We start from the raw sequence: 15,781 nt of genomic DNA, 5'->3' as shown, positions 1-15,781 counted from the left end.
CACCTTCACATCGGAGGAAAACACTCCGATTAACCAAATCAAACCAACGAGACACTGTTCATAGTTTCAAACCAGAAAAACTGGCTAACAGTACATGCAAATGTAAATATAGAGCGGAGTTATTCAACTGGTGGCCTCCACATTTGAGTGAGCTCAGTCCAGCCCACCCAAGAGTTAATTTAAAATAAAACTAGATTTTAACATTCATCCAGTCTGCGAGAAACACATTTAATAAAACTGAAATAATGTTTTTTTTCTTAGCGAAGTGATCTTATTTTATAGATGGATCTATGACAGAACTCAGTCTGAATAAGTTTAGTTGAAATAAAACTAGAATTTAAATTGAACATTAGTGTCAATAGATGTATTGACACCAGTTACTTGGTGGCTGGTCCCTTAAGTAACTGTGACAATCAGGACGGACATAATCACACTAAGATGTTCCCAGAACAACTAAAACAAGTGGTTATAGATATAAAAGACCAAATTTCAAAACATGAAGAAGGAATAGATCGAAGAGAAGCATGGTAGAAGATACAGTCGTGAGACAGCAGAGGGGGCTGTGGTACCTGGTTCACTGTGGTATGGAGCTTCCAATCAAGTGTGAAGATAAAATAGACTAAGAAGAAACAACATCAGGATTTTTCAGAATCCAGAAGGAAGTGAAGGAAAGACTTTAACTGGATTTATGAAAGAGTTGCGTCAGGAGACACTGAAACGACCACCAGAAATGGAAATCAAGACTGAGAGGGCACATCGTTCATTTGGACCCAAACACAAGAACCTAAATGTCCCCTGGTGGGGTCACTGGTGTCCATATCCAGCAGTCACTGTGGGAGAGGCAGGACAGGTCTCCAGTCCATCACAGGGACACATAGAGACAAACAACCATTCACTCTCACTCACACCTAGAGACAATTTAGAGTTACCAATCAGCCTAACATGTATGTTTTTAGTTTGGGGGAGGAAACTGGAGTACCTGGAGAAAACCCACTCATCCACAGAGAGAACATGCAAACTCCACCCAGAAGCGTCCCCAGCCTGGATTCGATCTGGCAACCTTCTCGCTGAGAGGCAGCGGCTCTACCAACTGGGCCGCCATGCTGGGCGGCATGGTGGCCGCCCTATATTAGGGCTAAATAGGGTTATTTTATTAATTCAACCTTTATTTATCCAGGTTAATCCCATTGAGCCTTGGGGACTCATTTACAAGTTTATACTGTATATAAAACGAACAGTATTTTATATATATTGCAGAAAAATACCCATTATAAAGCATGTTTTAAACTTGCATAAAAGACTCAAGAGGATACACAGTATATGATGCTACACAAAATACAGAAAACATTAAAGAAAAATGGGAACTGGAATTAAATGTAACAATTGGGGATAATCAATGGAAAGAATCATAAAGGACTCAATAGCCAATTGTGGAAAGAATTTGATTGGAAAGGAAAAATACGGTATTTAACACACCCCTTGTTATCTCATCATACATAATAGAACCTAATGTGGAACTCTGTTGAAGGAAATGTGGAAAAATTGATCATTCACGTGTCTTGGGACTGTCCAGTAATCCAGGGATTCTGGAAATTTTCAAAGCGAAAATTGACAAAAATTTTACAACTAAATACATCATAAGACCCACTGGTGGTTCTGCTGGGAATTATTCATAAAGAAACATGCCGCTCAGAGACTAAATACATTTTAAGGATTGTTTTAGTAATAGCCAAAAAGATGACGGTAAACTGGAAGAAGACAGAACCTCCATCCATAACTGAACGGACTCAAAGTCTAAAATGGGTCTGCATGATGGAAAGTTTACAACTGAGGTGGTCATGAGTGACTCTGTACGTGAATAAATGAAGGAGGTGGCTTACTCAACAACTGTGATACAATAAAATCAAAAAAATACTGAGCTTGTTTGTAAATGACACTGACGTCAGTTGGATTCCTCTTATAAATGCAACTTTTATTTTGTTGTGCGATATTTACTTTATTCTTACCATGAACACTTGTGATATTGTGAGATCCCATGTCAGAGAATATCAAAGTTCGTGCTCAATAATCCAGGCTAAAAATCCAACAAAGTTAAGTCAGGTCCTCTGGATGGTTTCTTTGTGTGGAAACGAAGTCCTTTGGATGAAAGACGAAGCATCAGTCTAAAGAGCCACAAAAATCTCAGTCCCATAAGCAGCACACTCGCATAGTGGGCCAACCAGTTTGATAGTGATAAGATGGTTTCTGGAGTCCGCCCTCTCCCCTGTCGACTCCTCTGAGGCAGCCATAGCCAAAGTGGTTCAAAACATCAAAGTTCATGCTCAATAATCAAAATTTTTTTTTTTGAACCACATTGAAATGGCTGCCTCAGAGGAGTCGACAGGGGAGAGGGCGAACTCCAGAAACCATCTTATCACCATCAAACTGGTAGACCCACTATGCGAGTGTACTGTTTGTGGGACTGAGTTTGCTGTGGCTCCTCAGACTGATGAAGTCCTTTGGATGAAAGACGAAACGTTTCAACATAAAGAATCCGTTCAGAGGACCTGACAGCTCTGTTGGATTTGTCCGAGATTTTTTTTAAATAAAATGGAATAAATAAATAAAATGTTCAAATAGAAAATTGAATCTAGGAAGCACTTCGTTGTTTGTCTTGAAAACATCTCGTCTGCCTAAAGGTGAACTCTGACAGTTTATGCAAGCACTGACAGTCGTACCCGCTGTATTAAACCTTATGGTTGCAATTCTTTTTAAACTGAGTCCAATATTTTAAATAAAGATTTATGTGTCAGACCAATTGAGTTCTGAGGCGTTTTTTTAGGCTTCACTTGACAAATATAAATAAAGTTGAATAAAAATAAAGAAATTAAAAAATAAAGTTCTATAAATAAAGTTCTTAGTATTTACCTTGTTTTATATGGCATCTTGATTTGACTGTGTTTATAAATTCTTTTATTTGATTTTAAATGCTTTTTGTTGAATTATTCTTGTTTATTGTGCTTCATATGGTGTGTGTCTAAAACAGGACTCTCTTGTAAATGAGTTCTCGTGACTCGGTGAGACTAACCTGGACAAATAAAGGTTGAATGAAAACTGTCTGATAATTCACGTGACTTCAGTAAAGTCGGGGCTTTGCGGCCGGCCCACAAACTAAACACAGTCAGCTGACCACAGGAGCAAACTATTTACAGAAATTAGCTTTAGTGCTTTCGTTTTAAAGAGATTATATTTCTGGGCAAAAGATTACGTAAATGTAATGCAAGGATAATAAATGTTGAGGTTTCTGTTTTCAAACCTTTACAGTTTAGCCTTTTTGGTCATCTGACAAAGTTATTATTTCTTTTTGACACATTTACTCGCCTTTAGTCACATTTTTTTTTTTTAGGTTTTATAAATCCTAAAACGTAAATAAAAACTATAATCTGTACAGTTGATAGTTTATTTTGCTCTAAAATATTATTACTCCGATACCAAAAACTAGATGACCTTACCTTTTGATTTCAGGTCTGCAGAAATCACTGAGTAAAACTTGTAGTTGGAAGGAAAGCCATATTTAAATATGGGCAAGTTTAAAAAAAAAAGAAAAAAAGTATGCTTTTGTATTTGAAACCTGCTTTTTTGGATCCAAATTGTTATCATACAACCTAAAGGTGCTCATGCTCTTGTCAGAGACAATGTAAACACGGAGCTGAGTCATGAAGCACACCCACTTGGCTAACTGTATTATCGTCTCTGTGCAGCTGATCTAATCATTGGTGTTTGTCATGCGGTAATTAAGGTTGTTTTCAGGCTGAAACCGTGTGAAAACTCAGAAGCTCCATGCAAGAGGGATGAACCTCGGGTCTTTCGTTGGTCATACTTATATTAAATCATACAGTAGTCTCATGCTACTTTGCGGTTCGACTTTCGCGGACTCGCTCTTTTGTGGTTTTTCAACGTAAGAATGTACACAATGCACAATTTTAAACTTGAATATTATTCACGTGATTGGGACGGTACGAGATAAAAAGTTAACGGGAGCAGGAACCACTCAATATGCAAAAAATAAAAAAAATCTTCGGACAGGCGCCGCCATTTTGTAGTTTTCTTTCAATAAGCCTACACTGTAACGCAAGTCAAAAGAACTACACAGCCCAGAAGCCAACAGTGCTTCCGGACGCTGTTTTCTGCTGAAATTCAAGCAACAGCAATGGAGGGAGCAAACGCTAGCAGAGAAACCGATGCGGTAAAAATAGTTTTGCAACACAAAGTCAGAAGTAACGATGTATCTATGAAATTTACAGAACTGGCAAGAAAGTCACAAATAATCCTGAAGCTGAACTCATCCTTCAAGTTGTATCTTTACTGGTGAGTACCCATATAAAATTTTGTAGTATTGTACAGTACATATACGTATGTTGTTAAAAGTATGTAGGTTTAAGAGTTTAGAATATTGCAAGAGTGTGGGAAGGGGTCATATAGCCTTAAAATATATATAAATAATAAAATAAATACAGCGTCCCTACTTTGTGGTTTTTCGTCTATCGCGGTGGTGTGTGGAACGTAACGACCGCGATCATCGAGGGACTACTGTACATCAGCCTTGTGCTCTTAATTAAAACCAAGAGAGAAAAGAAAATGACAAGAGGTCAGTGCTGAATGACCAAAATTCTTCACTGAGGTGAACCTGAAAACACATTTAGAGAGGAAAATTTAAATAAAACCAAAGATGGCGCTCACGGTTCGAGCTGGTCCTGGAGCTGGACCAGGTCTCTGACGTGCTGCTGATCGACGACTCGTGACCGGTGTCGGACTCGCTGTTGTTCGCCCATGCTGGACGCTGACTCATCTTGTTTGACTTCCTGCTGGGACGCTCCTCTGAACTCGATGGCGTGCTGGCCCTCACAGGTCTGTCCAGGTCAAGAACATACGCAGACCTGACCTCCGACCCGTCCTTCATCACGGGGGTGAGCGCTGCATGAACGCTGCTGGTGTCCGTCATCCCCAGGTAGTGACGGTAGTCTGTTGGAACAAACGCCCGCGCCCGTGGAGCCACAGTTTCTGTCTCATCTGAGGATCTTCTCAGCAGAGGACCTTTATCTATGTTCTGCCTGGGCTTTCGGCTCTGAGACTGGATGGGGTTCACCTCCATTTGCAGCTGGTCTTTTTCATCAGCGACACTCAAGGCAAACATACTTGTGGCACGGCGTAGAGAATTTCCATGGCTGCTGGAGAAGCTAAAGCGGTCTTTTCTGCTCTTTGGGGATCGGATCTCTTTGCCATTCTGCGGTTTCGAGGACTTGTCTTCTTGACTGGACTCTTTTGAGCTCCTTTTGGACTGTTTCTGCTCAGTGGACGTATAACTGATCAGAATGTTTTTGCTGTCGGTCTGTACTTTTGACCCAGGCCCCATCGCTCTGTCACATGGGGACTTTGATCTACTCTGAGGAGATGGGTATGACTTTGTGACGACTCCTTTTGTTTTCTCCACAGCGTCACTGAAGGGACAAACCTCAGATTCAGAGCTTTTTAACTCATCAGCCGAGAGCTGGGCTCGCAGGGGCTTATTTCTTTTGGGACTTTTCAGTTTGTCAGGGGTCAACAGTCCCTTGGAGTTGGAGTTGGACGTGGCCTCGTCCCAGAACTCCCGCAGAGTGTTGAACTGGGCCCGACTGGCGCTGAGAGTCGGAGACATCTTATCCAGCCTCTGACTCAATGGGATAACCGTGAAATTAGCATTTTTATTGCTACCTTCCTCGTCGCTGCCCGACTCATTTCCGACTGAGGTCAGGTCGAATTCAGATTTTGTAAATCTTTTATTCAGTCTGGCCTGACTTGCTCCACGAGTGACTTTCCCATCTCCGAGAGCTTTGGGTTTTCCTGTATAAAACATGGGCTTGTTGCGCTCCTGTTCCCAGAAGGATTTGAGTTGCTTGATTCTCTCCGCTCTGCTTCCTTGGTGCCGTGATGCCTGCCGATTCAGGTGAGGATTATTTGTCTTCTCTTTAGTCGATGCACCGTCCCTTCTTGTAGGAGACGAGCCTGAATGCTTGTCTTTATCCTCATTGTCCTCCTTTTTAACGTCTTCGCTTGAACCTCTGTGAATTTGTGCTTCGGTGGCGACTTTCTCTTCACTACCACCTTGATCATAGTCCACAAAAGAGTTGTTTCCAGACAAAATGAGCCTCTCAGAGTCTAGACTGACCCTTGTTTGGGGTTCAGTATCCCGTTGAGGCACAGGACGGATAATGGATGACAGATCTTGGCTTAACGATTGTTTCAACTCTGAAGGCAGGTTTGGTTTGACCGCAGAGATGCTCTCAGACTCGATGATGCTCTCAGACTCGATGATGCTCTCAGACTCGATAATGGATCTTTCCGATGAGCCGGGTCTGGTTACATATAAACTGTCGACTCTTCTGTTGGGTATTTCAGTGCTGGGGAGCAGCTTTAAATGAGCTGAGTCATTGTTCTTTCTTTGAGTTGAATTAATCGCCAGAGTTTCTTCCTGCTGGTGATGATTTAGTTGGTCGATGACCAGCTGTTGCTCTCTTTCATCACTTAGTTCTGAGCTGTATTTATTCCTGCTGTACCTCTCAAGGTCAGACAGGGCATCCGAGTCTACTCCTGTGTCACCAGTGGTCACCTGTTTACTGAAGAGTACCTTTGGTCCCGTGTTGGTTTTCTCCCAGAATGACTTCAGATGAGACATTTTCATTGGTTGGTTTTCATCAGCGTTCTCTCTCACATCCTGTAAAGGTTTTCTTACTCTTGTGTCCACCCTAACATCGCCTTGTGTTTCAGTCAGCTCCTCGCTTCCTTTCCTGGGTCTTCTTTTTGTTTCGGTCACTTCCACCTTTCGTTCGCCTCCATCAAACACATTTTCCCCTCTGGATTTACTGGCAGCGTTGTGTCTGTCGGAGAGCTCTGAGGCGTTCGGATCATCCTCTGCGTCCAGCCAGTCGTTGCTGTCTGTGCTGCGGTTGAACCAGTCCAGCACTTTTGCGATGGAGTCCTCATCTTCACCAGTGGGACTTGGGCTTTGAGTGGATAATTTAAAAGCTTTTGTCTGATTAGATTTCTGATTTTGCTGAGTAGATTTATCAATAAAGTTGAGATCATAAGAAACTGGAGGATCTGGATCTGAAAAAGAAGACGTGAGACAAAAATTTTATGCTCTGAGAGCGGCAACTGTCTCCGACGGGTGTTTGCCTGAATGTTTTATTAAAAAGTCAGGATACCAACTTACCGACCAGCAATTAATTTTATATTGTAAAACAACTGTTCAGTTTTCACGGGAAAGAGTTTCTGTAAGAATGTTAATATCTGTTTCTACGTATTTTACAAGCACAAACCACAAAAGAAAAATCCATAAAATGTAAACTTAAAATTCAATATTTTACTGAAGGCTTTGTTGTTGTTGTTGTTGTTTTTTACTTTTGACTTAATTTTTTGCTGACAGTATAAACTACAAATTCTGCACCTCTTGTTTTGTCCTCTTTTTTGCCATTAATAAAAAGCAAAACCGTGGGAAATAATGTTTTTCTTCATGCTTGTGATTGTGTAAACCCAGTTAAAGATAGCCGCCACACAATCGTTTGTAACAAGCACAAAAAATGACTGTCGGTTTTACTCATTTTTCAACCTTTATTTAAAACAGGTTAGTCTATTGTGCTAAAGTTTGGTATGCAGTAAAGTCTAGATAAACAAAAGAGTAACATTAAAAATATGACTAATATTTTATTAATAAATACATTAATTAAATAACTTGTTACAAAGTCCCTTTTACATTTTGTTCCACATACTTTTGAAGAGACACTTGTCATTATAACATTCAGAAAGCTAATAAAAATGAAAAATAAAATAAAATAAAAGTGAAAATGTCAACAATTTTTTTTCCCTCGAAGAAATTCTGTTGCAGATTCAAGGTATTTCTGTGTTAAGGTTGGTGATAATATATCTGCTTCAGTGCCTCTTTCCTGCAGGGTCCCACAGAGCTCAATACTTGGAACCCTTCTGTTTTCACTCCACCTGCTCCCTCTGGGGTCTATCCTGAGGAAACATGGTCTTCATTTCATTGTTATGCTGATTGTCAGATTTATCTACCCTTAAAACGAACTAGTTCCTGCTCCATTCACCCTCTGTTAAAATGTCTGGACGACAGTAAGGCATGGATGGCTTCACATTTGTCAAGTTTTAATGATCAGAAGACTGACGTCATTATGTTTAGCCCTAGTTCAACCGCCGTCTCTGATCCTGTAAACCTGGACACCCTTTAGCCATATCTTAAGCAGTCTGTTACAAATCTTGGAATGGTCTTAGACTCTGACTTTAGGTTTAATAAACAAATCAACTCTGTTCTGCAGAAAATCTTTTTCCAGTTAAGACAGGTAGCTAAAGCTTAAGCCAGTGTTGTCCAAATCTGACCTTGAAAAACTAGTCCATGCCTTTATTACTACCAAACTGGACTACTGCAACACACTCGATGTTGGGGTCAGTCAGGTCTCCATTTCACGTCTCCATCTCATCCAAAATGCTGCAGCTCGGCTCTTAACAGGAACTCGTAGGTGTGAGCGTATTATACCAGTTTTGTCCTCCCTTCACTGGCTCCCTGTGCGTACCAGAATTGATTTAAAAAATGTTCCTGCTAACCTTTAAGTGCATAAATGGTCTTGCACCTCCTTATCTCTCTGAACTACTGAAACCATATGTTCCTTCTCGGGCCATGAGATCATCTGATCATCTGCTTTTGGCTGTTCCAAAAACAAGATTGAAGCTCAGAGGTAATCGGACTTTTTCAGTCATGGGCCCCAAACTTTGGAACAATCTGCACCCCCAACATTAGACAGGCAATTTCTCTTCCCATTTTTAAATCTGCTAAAACACATCTGTTTTCTCTGGCAGTTCACACAGTGTGAGTTGATTTAGTATTTTTGTTCTGTTTTTATGTTTTTTTTCTTTAATGCTTTTAATTTTTTTTTTCAGTACTATCGTTGTTCTTATTTTTTTCCACGAATTTACCTTAATTGATGTAATTTTTAAGCATTTTTGTAACAGCTGCTGTTTTAAATGTGAGCATTTTTAAATAGTAGAATTTTAAACCTGGAATATTTGCAGTAGCTTGTGAGAAAATAATACTTTGACTTGCAGCAAATGAACACGTACATTTATTATGCAGCAATCAAACAAAAAGCAGCTTGACAGTGGTGGGAAAGGTGGTGTTTTTTTTAAAGTTTTAGGTCAAACGTTAAGGTCTCGAGGGGAAAAGCACGTGAGTAATGGGAAAAAATAAAGAAATTTAAAAGATCATAACAGGAAGGATAATAAAAGTCTGCAAAAAAAAACCTAAAGTTGTCTCGTGCTAGCGAACTTACCAGCATCACTTTGGATCAAATTCAGATTCTCCCGTCTCCCGAACCTCTCCGGAACACAGACAACGTTCGAGGCTGCTCGCTCTCTTGGGTTCAGATCTTCTCGATCGTTCTTCCACTTTGCTGTTTCTCTCCTGGCGTTCACATCCGTCCTGGTGTACGCCGCTGGTCTGCAGGAAGAAAGAATTAGAGTTTCACTGGAGAGAGAAGATAGTTTGATTAACTATTTTAGATAAAAGTAGGCCCAGACCTGTCTCTTGTTCTTTCTCTCTCCAGACTTGAATTAGAAGAGACTTGAGATCCATCACAGAGTGGCTGCAGAGAAATTTCCTCTCGTGTTTTGGATGGTTGAACAGACGGATTTAAAACACCTTCCTGGGACGTTTCATCTTTGCTCTTAAGGCCGGATGGGATGGATTGCTGCTGGTGGTGTCGTCTTGGAGCAGGAACAATCTCTGCAGGTCTCACCTGGATGTCCAACCCCAGCTGGTTGTTGTTTTCTAACTGACTGCGGCTCAAGAGGAGCGTCCTCTTCTTCGGTACCGGCCTGAAACCTACAGAGGAGCCCTCTGATGTGGAGCCCCCCGAGGTCTGGCTGGAGTCACCTACTGGGGGATTTTTCAGCAAAGAAACGGACTCTAAATGGAAAAACAGAGTTAAAGCACCGCAACACCTCATGGAAAGCTTTCTAAATGTTACTCACGCTGGCAAAAAGACACAATGAGAATTTTTTTTTTTTCAAATTTTCCATCTGAAAATATTGAAAATTACTAGTTTCATGCAATTTGGCAAATTATCACCTGACCCAGCAACAAGCGAATTTTGTTTACGACAGGACCAGTTTGAAAACTCAATTTTTATTTGTCTAGAATAACGTTATTGTGAAATCAACACCTATATTTAACAGGGGAGTCCCCAAACTTCACAATAAAGCCAAATATTATACAAAGGGATTTCCCAGAACTACAGCAGCCGGATAAAAAATGGTCAATCTCAAAGAAAACATAAAGAAGTAGAATTAAAATGAATACTTTTTTTGGCATAGCTGTTAGAAAACTTTGATTTCAAAGTATATTTGAAGCTCTATGATGCTGATCTCATGCCGCTGATTTATTTCATGTTGCTGTGTTCATTCGTCCTCATCTGCTCACACAGACTCATGTTCGTGCTGCTGTTTCGCACATTGTTCTGTACTATTAGTGCTTAGTATATTCTTAATTTAGTGTATTTCTTAGTTCATATCTTAGATCTTATTACTGTTTTTCTTTACAATTTGTATTTTTGTTGGATGTAACTGGGACCATGTGTACATAGTTTCATTCCACCACATGTACCACATGTGGTGTGAATGACAAAGACACCTTGACCTTGATATATTATTTTAGTTACTGACGTTGCTAGATGTCTTTATGGACTCGGTTTTATGCAAATCTTACAGTATGTCACCACTTTGCACTGCGGCCTGTGTTCATTCTGATTTATTTTGTCAGCATGTTTCTGGTCCAAATCTCAGTTCTAACCTTTTTTCTTTAAGTCCTGGTCCTGCTGGATTGAAAAGTCCAGAATATTTTCAGGAGGGTCAACGGTAGTAGGGGAAGCATTGTTAAAGGGGTTGTGCCTCGGCTTGGAAAAAGAAAAGAAGAAAAATAAGAAGAATTTACAACAGCTGCAGTCTGACAGAAAATAAAATAAAATAAAAACCTTTTAAAACACATTTACCTACCATTCTCGGAGAACGAACTCGTGAATATCGATTTTCTTTTTCTGCATCCCTGCAAGACAAAATACAAATGTTAAATGTTTACTTGGAAAAGCATATTTGAAAGAAGCACAAAATATTGTATTAATTTATATATTCACTGTATATGTATAAAAATGGTTTTCATATAGAAAATTACAAGAAAAAAAAAAACATAAAATGCCTCAAATTTGACTAAATATTCTGTGACACATTTTCTCAGCAAAGTTCACGTATTTGTCAACTACATCTAGTCTTACCCAAAAAGGTCCATGCTCAATAATCCAGGTATACAATCCAACAATTTTCAGTCAGGTCATCTGGACAGTTTTTTTTTTTTTTTTTTCTGAAATGTTTAACCTTCCATCCAGAAGGCTTCATCAGTCAAGGAAACGCACAACACAAAACTGATTCTTCCCGTAAACAGTTTACTCCAAAGTGGAACAAACCAGTTATGTTGGTGCTACATCTAGTCTTATGATTACTTGATCTCATCCGTTTATCATAAGTTTAATTATTTAACAAAATTTGCTAATTTTATATTTACAGTATTTATGTCAATTGCATCCAAGCTGAATAAATAAATAAATAAACAAATAAATAAATAAATAAATAAAAATGTCAATTGCATCCAAACGGCATCTGCTTTTTTTACTGGGATGAAACATTAAATAAACAACAAATAACTTCTTTAGCAATGTGTTCCTTTTTTTCTTGTATGTTATTTTGATGTATGTTACTGATATATGTTACCATATTCTCTGAACATGGACATTCCTGCAGTCAGCATGCCAACTGCACGCTCCTTCAAAACATGCGACATCTGTGGCGTTGTCCTGTGTGATAAAACTGCACGTTTTAGAGTGGCCTTTTGTTGTGGTCAGCCTAAGGCACACCTGTGCAACAATCATGTTGTCTAATCAGCATCTTGATGTGCCACACCTGTGAGGTGGATGGATTATCTCGGCAAAGGAGAAGTGCTCATTAACATAGATTTATACTAATTTGTGAACATTTGATAGAAAAAGACTGATTGCGTTTATAGAAAAAGTCTTAGATCTCTGAGTTCAGCTCATGAAAAATGGGAGCAAAAACAAAAGTTTACATTTTGTTCAGTGTATTATTGGTTTTATTTAAACAACTATCTCTGAGGTAACTAGGTCACAGGTGCAAGTTTAGTTTTGAAAGAATCCATTATTTAACTAAGCTTTAATATATTTTATGTGTTGTGTGTGTGGTGCAGTAGCTGTTGGGTCATAAAACCGAGTGCTTCTAGTCGCACCACCTGAGCATATTTGCTCAAGAAGAGTCACAAGACACTCAGCACACCAAAGACACACATTTATACAGACAGTCTGACAGAATACCTTTAAAATGATGTATTACTGAGTCTACATCTCTCAACTGAACATAGGTAACTCTTCAAAGGATTGCTTAGAGCTTTGGAAACATATAAATTTGTGCCAAAAATTAAAACCACCACTATATTTGTTATATTTTGCTTCCTAGGATACTGGCTTTACTGTAACCTTTATAATATGGTAAATGGTAAATGGACTGTACACCTTTCTATCTTATCAAGATACTCAAAGCACTTCACTATACAATCTGCGCCTCATTCACCCATTCATACAGCACTTTACTAGATCTGTACAAAGAATAATCAGTACTTTATCACATTCATACACCAATGGGACACACATCAGAGGAAATGAGGGGTTCAGTGTCTTGCCCAGGGACACTTCGGCATGTGACTGCTGGTGGAATCGAACCCCCAACTCTTGCATTGGAGGACGACTGCTCTAACCACTCAGCCACAGCCGCCCCATACGATAATAGTCTTTAGCAGTAATTTTCCAGGCTTTCTGAAAGTCTCACAGATGTGTTCTTTGGACTTTTTACTCATTATTTCTTGATCATGACGACAAAATGTTCACTCTGCGCTTAAAAATGAAAAGAGTCAACGAGTGAAGGACAAAAAAAGAAGTGTCCAGTCTAAAAATTACCTCCTAATGCACAACAATGCCACTAGCTAACAAGTTACTAGGTAACGTAGCACAGTAACTAGCTTTCAAGTTTCTAGCTAATAAGATAACTCCTAACTCCTGATAACTGATCCTGATAACTCCTAATAAGATAACTCCTGGCAGGGTCCAATGCAGACATGTTCCTGTTTTTAGTTTTCTACATTTGTCTTGGAATCTAGCTGTTTTTTTGTTTTGTTACCTTTTTCCTTTTAGCCATCCTATTTGTTTAAAAAAAAAAAAAAAAAACTGTAGTATGAGTTTTTATAACTGTTTATTGTTGTTGCTGTTGTCCATTGTTGTCATCTTTCTTTGTTGAAATCAGGTCTCTCTTGTAAATGAGTCCTCGAGGCTCAATGGGATTTACCTGTATAAATAAAGGTTGATTGATTGAAGATACTAACTAGTAATTATTAGTAACCTCAAAACAAAATTACTAGCTAGCAGAATACCAGCTATACAAGTGTATAGCTGATGTGTATCGCAAACCCACACAGACCAGTATTTGTGGTTTGACTCCAATCATCCATTGGAGCACAAGTTAGGAGTCATCAGGACTCTGTACCACAGAGCAGACAGCGTCCCCACTAACTCAGGAGCCAGGCAGAAGAGAAATCCCACACAAGACAGGCTCTAGAGCAATGTGGATATCCTAACTGGGCCTTCCTGAAAGCAGAGAAGAAACCCAAACAGGACTCCAGTCAGCCATCAGGTGAAAAGGAGGAACCCAGACCAGTGGTCATTCCATATGTTGAGGGAGTTTCAGAGAAACAAAGTCCATCCCCAAGATCCAGTCCCCCGGCACAAACAGAGTAATGTTATGCATGCTGTTCAGTGTCATGAGGGCTGTGATCGGGGAAACTAAACATCCACTGGCCAAAAGGATGGACCAGCACAGAAGATCAACATCATCAGGCCAGGAATCTGCGGTCTACACTCATCTCCAGGCCAGCGGTCACTCTTTCAGGGATGAAGATGTTCACATCCTGGATAGAGAGGAATGATGGTTTGAAGAGGAGTGAAGGAGGCCATCTTTGTGAAGAGAACCTGTCCATCATTAAACAGGGGTGGAGGCCTCCGTGTCCAATTCTTGCCTTCTTAAAATGCTGTTATTGCAAGTATCACTCAGCCTCCTGTGATTAGCAAGCGGCCATCAGAGCACTCATTAAGCTGATGGTCCTCCTTTTGAATGTGAACAGCTAGTTTTGGTTGTCACCGGCAAACTGGTTGTTCCACTAATGTCAGGAATGTTTGGGTTCTTAGAAACCAAATATAACGAAAGGAGGGATGCCTCAATACTTTTGCACAATAATGTACGCCCATCACAGCATGTCCTGCGAAATAACAACTCCAGCTAAAGAACGATGTGAAAACAAGAACAAAGACTAACACTGATGACGTACTTTGTATCCTGTGGCTCCGACGTCTCAAAACATCTGGGAGGTTTTGGCGGACCTCCGACGTCTGAGCCTCGACTGCTGGGTTTCTTGGATCTGTTGATTCTTGGAGACCCATCTGAAAGGGAAAGAAAACCACGATCGAGCAGGGTTAACTATACAGCTAGTTAATGCTAAATGACCCAAAAAGATTTTGTTTTCCAAGATTAAAAATACGTTAATTAAAACCAACCCTCTGTCGACACACCTAAACTGGCTGCCTTTCCTTGTTTCATGGCCGCCAGAATGATTTCCGAGCCGTGGATCTTATCATTGTGTCTGCGAGACTTGGCCTCGTAAAACCATTCTCCTGTCAGGTACTTCAGCTTGACGTCCGGCTGAGAGCTGCTGGGCAGGATTTTCTCCAGTTTTCTAGAGAACAAAAACCCCAAAATTAGCACAACCACTCAAGTCGAGGCACTTTTCTAGAATGTTAAATTTCTTTTAAACACAGCCAAGAGTGGCATGTAGTCTAAAATACTACAGAGCTACAAGATCAAAAGCTGTTGCACCAAATGGAGAATTTGATATTTTAATTTAGTTTGGTGAAGCATTATTATACAAATGTGAACTGCGACCAAGGCTAAGAGTACAAACCGGATGCCAAAAAAGTTGCGACACTAAACAAATTGTGAATAAAAACTTAATGCAATGATGTGGAGATGGCAAATGTCAATATTTTATTCAGAATAGAACACAAATCACAGATCAAAAGTTTAAACTGAGAGAATGTATCATATTAAGGGAAAAATCTGTTGTTTCCAAATTTCATGGTGTCAACAAATCTCAAAAAAGTTGGGACGTGCGGCATCCCCCCTTCTTCTTACAACACTCAACAGACGTCTGGGGACAGAGGAGACCAGTTTCTCAAGTTTAGAAATAGGAATGCTCTCCCATTCATGTCTAATACAGGCCTCTAATTGTTCAATCGTCTTGGGCCTTCTTTGTCGCACCTTCCTCTTTATGATACGCCAAATGTTCTCTATAGGTGAAAGATCTGGACTGCAGGCTGGCCATTTCAGTACCCAGATCCTTCTCCTACGTAGCCATGATGTTGTGATTGCTGCAGAATGTGGTCTGGCATTATCGTGTTGAAAAATGTAGGATCTTCCCTGAAAGAGATGACGTCTAGATGGGAGCATATGTTGTTCTAGAACCTGAACATAGTTCTCTGCATTAATGGTGCCTTTCCAGACATGCAAGCTGCCCATGCCACAAGCGCTCATGCAACCC

General features: G+C 40.0%; 1 protein-coding gene and 1 long non-coding RNA gene across 2 annotated transcripts in view; one reads left to right on the top strand and one right to left on the bottom strand.

Annotated features, from left to right (window-relative positions):
* vps26b (VPS26, retromer complex component B) overlaps positions 1-15,781 on the top strand; it is a 440,542-nt gene that overhangs the window by 328,951 nt on the left and 95,810 nt on the right. The gene's annotated exons all lie outside the window — the stretch shown is intronic.
* LOC119410694 lies at positions 9,378-10,933 on the bottom strand. Its single transcript, XR_005186864.1, has 3 exons — positions 10,871-10,933; positions 9,601-9,988; positions 9,378-9,520 (listed from the first exon to the last, which is right to left on the bottom strand). It is a non-coding gene; the product is annotated as an uncharacterized LOC119410694 (long non-coding RNA).

Source organism: Nematolebias whitei, chromosome 6, assembly GCF_014905685.2.
Source record: "Nematolebias whitei isolate Nwh7 chromosome 6, NemWhi1, whole genome shotgun sequence".
NCBI lineage: Eukaryota > Metazoa > Chordata > Actinopteri > Cyprinodontiformes > Rivulidae > Nematolebias > Nematolebias whitei.
The sequence above is the reverse complement of the archived record's forward strand: the minus strand, read 5'-3'. Positions and strand labels throughout refer to the sequence as shown.